The sequence below is a fragment of the Cynoglossus semilaevis genome, chromosome 10 (genome assembly GCF_000523025.1).
Source record: "Cynoglossus semilaevis isolate Cse_v1.0 chromosome 10, Cse_v1.0, whole genome shotgun sequence".
NCBI lineage: Eukaryota > Metazoa > Chordata > Actinopteri > Pleuronectiformes > Cynoglossidae > Cynoglossus > Cynoglossus semilaevis.
This window is the reverse complement of record NC_024316.1, coordinates 18,394,828-18,403,556: the sequence shown is the minus strand read 5'-3', so window position 1 is coordinate 18,403,556 and position 8,729 is coordinate 18,394,828. Positions and strand designations below refer to the sequence as shown.

At 43.9% G+C, this 8,729-nt stretch overlaps 1 protein-coding gene across 3 annotated transcripts in view; it reads left to right on the top strand.

The window, feature by feature from the left end:
* Window positions 1-8,729, top strand: part of LOC103385431 (mitochondrial ribosome-associated GTPase 2) — a 76,892-nt gene that overhangs the window by 37,447 nt on the left and 30,716 nt on the right. Inside the window, exon 1 of one of the 3 annotated variants that reach the window (XM_025058997.1) lies at window positions 1-1,145. This exon is cut by the window's left edge and continues 326 nt beyond it. The exons of the other annotated variants lie outside the window; for them this stretch is intronic. The gene's annotated coding sequence lies outside the window, so the exon portion shown is untranslated. The remainder of the gene's footprint in view (window positions 1,146-8,729) is intronic. 3 annotated transcript variants of the gene reach the window in all.

The following is an 8,729-nucleotide window of genomic DNA, read 5'->3' as shown; positions in this document are numbered from 1 at the left end:
CACTCTTTCTTTCTGAGAAACACTTTCTGAAAACTGAAATGTAAAAGTGTGAATTTATTCTCCTTTAAAAAAAAAGTTGTTGTTTTTTTTTCTCAGAGTTTTACCAACTCTCACGTAAACAAACAAAGGTTTAAACCTGGTCCTGTGTGATCGGAACCCTGATTCCTAAACTTAACAGGGATTTCACAACAGGAAGAGTTGGTGGATTTTTTTTTTTTTTTTTAATGCTTGAAATAAAAGCACATGATGCCGCGGCGGCGGGCGAATCATTTATAAGTGATGGGACTAAAAAGAGAAGTGACTTATTGCCTGTGTCGTGACAGTCCTTGGTGCTTCAGATACGACGCTCCACGACCATGAGGTTGTTCTGTTCAAGACCCGTGTGTTCAGTTCTGTGTGTGCGCAGCAGGCGCTCGTTTCTCTTGTCATCACACCACGTGGGCCGTGATTGGCTAATATAGGCTAAGAGGCTAAGGTGGTGCAGCAAATAGCCTGAGCCGTGAGCTGGTCTGGTGTTCAGCTCAAGAAAAGTTAATGAGTGAAGGCAGTGGGCCACGAGCCAAACATGAGCAGCAGTGCTAAGGCTCCCACACTGAACACTGAGTTCCATCTAATTATACACTACCAGAGAAAGAGAGAGAGAGAGAGAAAGAGGGAGGGAGGGAGGGAGGGAGAGAGAGAGGGAGAGAGCATATTACGCTGGGGGAAGAAAAAGTTATCAAGTGTCAGTGTGTGTCAGAGATTTACTAAGAGCCATGACCGCAGAGGTTGTGAGGGTTAGATAGATTTGTGTGTCACCTACTGGAGAGTAAAGGAGAGAGGGGGAGGGAGAGGGAGGAGGGGGGTGGAAAGATCAAGCAAGAAGGGTAGAGAGAAAGTGAGCACGCTCACAGGGACGGAATGAGAAGCAGAGAAGTGCTTAGATAGTGAGAAGGAGGAGAGAAGCTGGAACAGGATAATGGGAGGGAGAGCTGAGCAGTAGAGACCGAAGGAGGAAGAGACTCCGTCTCTGGACTGGATATCTCTACATGCTGCTGCTGCTGCCACTGCCGCCGCCGCTGCTGCTGCTGCCGCCTCTGCTGCTGCCGCTGTCTGATCCAATGAGTAAACCCTCTGCTATCTTCTACGCAAAGGCACTCAGCAAGGTACGTGACCGCAAAGAATCCTGCTGTGTGTGTCTGTGGTCGGAGAGAGACGAAGGCTCGGGTTGTTTTCAACTTTGAATGGAGGCGTGAACAGACTTTCTGGATGAGTTGAAGGTCGACAACTGACGGAGGCTAAGAAGTAGGTTTGATGTTTAACTCAGTGTAGTGAGAGAAAAAAAAAAGTTAGAAATAAAACTTAGTCTAGAACTGCTGTGTCCTGTCACCACATCCTGATGGAGACCAAGTCCTGGTCCTGATGGAGGCCAGGACCTGGTCCTGATGGAGACCAGGACCTGGTCCTGATGGAGGCCAGGACCTGGTTCTGATGGAGACCAGGACCTGGTCCTGATGGAGGCCAGGACCTGGTTCTGTTAAGACAGAACAGTTTTTCAGCCTTTGTTCTCAGTTGGAACAAAAAATGTAAAAGTCATTCAGGTCGAGGTTGCAGGTTAGAAACTGGCAATGGAGCAGGAGCAGGCAGAGGATGGAGGTTAGGAATGAATGAAGAACAGTACACAGTGCCTGTATGTGTGTGTGTGTGTGTGTGTGTGTGTGATACACCCATGTAAGATAGCACCTGTGTGGGGGTGTGGAGGAGAATGACAGTAGAACGTGTGAAGAAGAGAGAGAGTGTGAGGGAACCAGACAGAAAGAGAGTGTAAGGAAAACAGAGGGAGACACAGAGAGGAAGAGAGAGAGAGAGAGAGAGGGGGGAAGGGGTGCAGGGTCGGGGGGGGTTTCTATCATTCATCCTGACAGATCAGGACTTTCAGAATTAGAGCAGTGGGCTTAAATAGCCTGGGTCTAGAGATAGCCCGAGGCCCTGGAGGAGTCTGCTTTAACTTGAAGGCTGGATGTGAGAATAGCTGTGAGGAGGGGGGAGGAGGGGGGAGGGGGTGCAGGTGTTTGGGGGGCTAACTTCAGGAAAAGATCTCACTCCACTGACAGCAGGTCAGACACGTGGCTCTGCAAAAACAAAAAAAGACAGCAGTCGTTGTTTTAATTGTTTTAATTAGTCTCATCAACGACGACGTTAAGGTTTGGTTCATTGAAGAAACATGACAAGGTTCATATTTTTAATTTTTCTTCCACTGCGCTCAGTCAGAGACTTGTGTCGCTCCTCCGTTTGTCTTTCTCCTCCACCTTTCTCAGGGCTCTTGATGAAGTCCTGCGTGTCTGTTTGTGCCACAGCAGCCGTGTGGTTCTGCTGCGCTCACATCCCATAGGCTGCACCTCGGAACGTTTCACAGGTTCAACCTTTGTCTCCGCCCACTTTATTCACCCGTACGTGAATTTTCACTTTGATTACCAATCCAACCTCTCGTTAAACACGACCTATGGTTCTGTGTCGCGTCGTCTTTTTCGGTGAAACTTGGTTGTGTTTGTCATTTGGATTCTAAACCGTGGAGCTCCAGGTGTGTGAGGAAGACTCTGGGTGGAAGAATCCAGAGTGGAGGTGGAGTTGGAGTTGGAGTTGGAGTCGCGTTGTTACAGAGGAAAACTGATGCTTTTGTTTGACCTCCCTGGTAGAACTGTGTGTTGACGAGAATCTGGCGTCACGATACGTATCACGATAAATATCACGATACAGGGGCAATGGTACGATATATGCTGATACTGTAGCCACAACGATATATTTTTTTTATTTAACTCTAGTCCCAGTGTGATCCTAGTCTCAGACTCTGTTCCATCTGAACATCAGTTCCTAACACTGGAACAGAGGGATCTACATTTGGAATCACTAGAGAAGAAAGAAAAGAACAAGAACATGAACCAACACCAGGAATATTGGACTGGGAGTTGGTGATATTTTGAGGTTTTGAAAAAAAAAAAAAAGATTGTTTGCCTCAAAATACTTGCACATTCCCTGAACAGTCAAACCTAAGACAACTTTTTTTTTCATGTCATTATCTTAACATGAAGAAGGAACGGTTTAAATGCAACACAAAAATGAACCAATCAGCCCATGATTATGAATATTTGAATATTAATGCTTGATTAAAAATAACAACATGCTGCTGTAGAGTGTTGATGTGGTATTGTGGAACAAAATTTTGCATATTTTTTTTTTTACACCCCTCCTGCTGAGAAACAGTGATGGTGAAAGTGAACGTACACACACGTGTGTGTGTGTGTGTGTGTCTCTGTGGGCTAGAAGGAGAATACAGTGTGTTCTCCCGTCCCTGGTTCCTTGGAGAACTGTCACCCTGTAGAGCAGAACAGACCTCTGGAGACAGGAGAGGTTGAGTGGATGCTGCGTCTTTAAGAAGTCTATTTTTAAAGGGGCACACTCATGCAAGGAGCGAATCATACACAGACGGCAGCGCCGCGCTGAAACTATCTGACTGTGAGCACGACTTTTCCCTTTTGTGACTTTGCACCGCACGTCCCATTCAGGGAACGAGAGAGAGAGAGAGAGAGAAGGAGAGAGAGAGAGAGAGAGAGGGAGGCAGGACAGGGGGTATGTAGGTTGTTTAACCCATGGAGCGTGTACTTGTAATAATTGTCATCACTGGAAGTTTCTTTCGTGGCGGTGATGCCAAAGGCGGCAAAATCCTGATGTGGTTGTTTTGAAATGCAGATGTAAAAAAAATGTTCCTCTCATCAAAACACATTTTTACGTACACCCACGACCATCTTACAGACACGCACGCGCTTCAGAAACACGTCCACACACATGCGCGTCAGTGCACTCAGAGGTGCACGTAGTGCAGTACGCCCACACCAAGGAATTACTTATACATACTCAATATCTGCACTTAAAATAATCTTATCCTTACGCAATCAAAAATGTTATGTAAGGTATGGCCTGTCATTATCACAGCGCTCTTTCACAACCTACTGCGTTTCTCCACCTACAGCCACACACACACACACACTCACACACACACACACGCCCTGCACCTTGTGTTGACAGTGATGTACTCTACTCTAGCACTCTCACCCACGTTGAGTGTGTGCTCACCAACAGGCAGTCAGATAAGTGAGAGGGAAACAGCGAGGGAGTAGTGAAGTTCACATTCATTCAGAGACTACAGATTTGAATAATGTGATTTGATGAATCCTTTATTTTGTGGTGAGCGTAAACTCAGTTCAGCTGAGCCGTGGACTAAACCCCCGTCCAGTGATGACTGGAGAAGACGAGAAAAGAAAAAAAGAAAAAAAGGCATCGTAAAAATTAAAGAAAAAAATAATAAGCTAAGGTCATAAACGGGAAGCAGAAGAAAAAAAAGTGTTGGCTAATTCTGTGTGTATTAGCAAGAATCTGGTGATACAATACGTATTACGATTACACGGTCACCGATATGATATATTGTGATATACTACGATACTATAGGCACGATGATATATTTTTTTTAACAATTTAATTGTCAGTAAACTGTCAGTACAGTAACCAGTCAGTGCTGTTCCATCTGAACATCAAGTCTAAGACATTAGAACAGAGGGAGCTACATTTGGAACTAAACGGGAAAAAAAAATGGACCAATGACAGAGCGCCACATACAGGCCTGACATATGTACTACAGTTTAAACTCTGACGTGGTTTGTGACAAACAACCATTCACACTGGTGCTCTGTGGTAGTGAACAATTCGCCTCATCCCAAATCTAGAAAGTCTTTTTTTTTGGACTGAGACGAAGTGTGTGAGACGAGAACACCGACACTCCAAACAGAAAGATCACCCGTTAGCACCGCGGCTAACACCACTGATCACTCTGAACCCTGTCAACACCATCGTTATATTAATTCCACGGCATATTTCAATTCGTCGATTTTTATTTTTTAAAAATTTTTTTAAGGTCAACATCTGTGGTCTTTTTGAATCATTTCAGAACTGATCACAGATCAGCACTCTGACATTTGGAGAAACGTGGCGTGTCTCAGCAGCTCAGCCAAGGAACCAGACGGCTGATGAATAATCACAAACACAGGCAGGTGTTTGAAATCACTTTACAAGACGCCGGTCCACAGCGCCGCGCTGACACACAGGCCCCGCCCTCTGAGGTACATGTGTGTAATTGACACATGATGAAGAGGGCGTGCATGTAAACACTGCTGTTCTCAGTGCAGCGTGTGTGCGCGTGTGTGCGTTTTCTTCACAGATCGTTTCTCTTTGGCCTCGACTCGCCAACGTTTGTGCGTGATCAGGCTGTATGTTCGCCTCCTCCACACTTCATCAACAATAGGGGTCGGCGACCTTTCAACCTTGACACCCACTACCTACACTCACAGTTTTAATATTGTTTTTTAACCCGAGCTGCAAATAAATCTGCCGCTCTGCACCGAGCGTGGATGAACGCGATATATCACGCAGTATCAGTGTTACTGTACAGAAAGAGTAACATTTGAGCTGTCCTTGAGACAGCCTATACTGTCAGTATAGTACCGCGTTGGGCTTTGATGTGTATGACCTTGCAGCAACAAAAGGCTTTGTGTTTCCTTGAACCTCGCATTTTCTGTCCTGTACTTGAAAAACAAGGTTTTTTTTCTCTGTGAATAAATGAGATAATTGCTGCAGTAAACAGATGAACTGAAGGAACAACACAGTCATATTCACTTTTGTACATCGTTAGGTAACGCTAAAGAACACGCACCTGTCACACAAACACAGCCTAACGGTTACATTTGTTAAACAAATAAATATCTCAACCTTTCATTTATCCATATTTCTTTCCGTCTTTTTCAGTTTTCCCCTCATTTTCAGTTTTTTTGTCATCTCTTTACCCTGTTAAATTGTCAAATAACATTTGTATTATTTACATATCAGATAAACCATGATCCACTGAGTTTTTATTTTTATTTTTTATCACAGACCAACATTCAAGTGTATTAAACTCTGTCGAGGCTCAGCTTAACTTGGCTTCATGGACCACAGACTGTTAGCTTAGCTCATAGCAGGGGGGGGGAGTAAACTGTAGCTAGGCATGGAAGCGGGGCTTCCGCATGACAAACTGTTTACGAAGCAAAATAACTTCTACAAACGCCGTGCTTTCTCCGTGTCACGGGTCTGTGCGAGGTCCACAGACCGACTACTGACTGTTGTGTGGTCGTGTGACTGACGCTTGAATACTCACAGGAAGTGACTTTTGTCATCCTCTCGTGGTTTTTTTGCTTGCCTTACATGAACTTTGTCTGTGTCACAGAGACGCAGGGTTTGGTCTGCATAAAATAGCACATTTTATTTTTGTGCAACTGATCTGCTTAAGTCACCTATTTTAAATATGATAAATAAAATGAAAATAATTAATTTAATTTAAAGACTTCATGTTAGAAATGTAAAACTAAAAGTTAAATTAATAACAAATTAATGTTGTTTGATAAGGATTCAAATCTTTGATTTTAAACTTGACAATTGTAACATTTTCTTCTTCCCCTTCTTTAAAATACCATCATCATTTCCATTTCTGAGAAGACTTCAGGAAATGAGTGACAGATGAATTCAAAGGTCACACCAATTTCTTCATCTCCGTCTCGGCTGCTTCCATTTTCTAATATTCAGCTGATATTCAACTGCTCAGTCTAGTCATTTATTATTCAAGATACTCGATCATGTATCAATAAATATTTCTTCTTGTTATTATTATTATTTTAATATTTCTCCAAATACATCCTGTTAATAATTTTTTTTTTTTAATATCTTGACATTTTGACACAATCACTGATGCATGAACAGCTCGTTCTATAAAAGTCAGAGTCAAATCTTTAGATTCAGATTTTCTACTTTTCTATCCAGAAACTTTATTAGTGAAATTCAAAGGTATTTCAGGGTAGAAGCTTAACTACCATTGGCTGATGATTAATGCACCAAACTGTACAGCGGCTGTGTGTGTGTGTGTGTGTGTGTGTGTGTGTGTGTGTGTGTGTGTAGCTGGTCAGCAGACATAAAGTGAAAGACATTGTTCAGCAATAATTACAGCGTTGCCTTGAATATCATCAGTGATGAAGGTGCTGTTCTCTAAAGGCTGTCTAGACACTGGGAATGAATGGCACTTCATCACATCACCAGCACCTCCTGGTCGGGTGGAGATGTCATGTCTGTGGCTCTGTGGGTCTGTGGTTCACTGCTCACTGACATGGTCAGCAATGATTGGTTTGTTTGTTTTTTGTTTGTTTTTGTTTTTTTGGGGGGGGGACTCGCATGGACAATTTAAAAAAAAACTGAGTCTGTGGTCTCTCCTCTGCCACACACACGTCCAGTCTTCTTCTCTCTCTCTCCCTCTCTCTCTCTCTCACCCGTCCTAATTCCTTCCCTCTTGACTACTTGCCCTTTCTCTAAGCTGCTGATCTCATAGCGTGAGAGTTTACTACTCACTCAGGGTTGAACTAATCATGACACAGACTGATGTCAGTCACTGCAATCACTGAGTGGGTGGGGGGGGGGTGCAATCACAAGTAAATTCATAAATCAGTCAATGATTAAAACTTTAAAAATGGGGCAGAACGGTGGTGAGTGTTCTTGCCTTACAGAAGGAACGTCATGAGTTTGATTTCTGTGGAGTTGTTGTTTTTTTATTCCCTGGTTTTTCACTGTGAACTGACCAGAGGTGTGAATGTGAGTGTTAATGGTGGTTTGTCTGTACATGTGACCCTGTAATGGACTAGTACTACTCCATTAGTGTCACACGTTTTTGTGTTGAAGGCTTTAGGTACTGTAGAATGACCTGAATTAAAGATTGTAGGCTGGTGGACTAAAGCTGCTGAGAGGAATCCAGAATTTAAGACATAATACTGATCATTAAAAAAAATAAATAAATGAACCTGATATGAATGTGAGTATTTCTCTGACTGTGGACTAACCAGAGAGCCGGAGGAAGACTGCAGTCATCTGCTGTGGTCAGAGAGGTGGAGGAGTTTCTGCTTCTGCTGACTGGCTGACCTGCTTGTACTGTAATTAGTCAAGTCATATTTTTAACTGATATTGCGTAAAAGCCAGCTTAGGGAGACATAGCTGTACTATTTATACCCCAGGGGCCGATGACCTCTACCACCACACAAGGGGATTTCCTCCCTGCACTATACTAAGCCTTTCCTGGTCTGTACCAGTTAGGATTAAAACGCAGTCGTACGTTGACAGACGTCAGCCTCTCGTCTGCAGCGTTGATTCATAACACACACACACACACACACGAAAAAACAAACAAACTCTGATTTGATTGGTTGGTTGATTTGAACTATTTGTTTCCGATTATCTGCTGCGTGTGTGTGTGAGTGTGTGTGTGTGAACTATTTGTTTTCCAATCATCGTGTGTGTGTGTGTGTGTGTGTGTATGCTAATATTAACTCCTGAGCAGCACGCCCTGCTGGACACGGCTGCAGGCTCATCCTTTCAGAGAATCAGGGGTCAGGGGTCAAAACAGTGACCCGGCCCAACACACTCAGCCTGACTCCATGTAAAGGTCGTGACCTCACAGGTCACCAACCAATGTGTGAGTGTCAACTGAGGGATTAACATGGTTTTTTTAATCTCACCAGAAAGTCTGGTGTTGATGACTCTGTCTTTGCCCTCTTCTCTGTCACCCCCCCCCCCCCCCCCCCCCCCCCCCCGCCCCCGTTCCACATCAGTTTAAATCCTTCGTCTTAAAC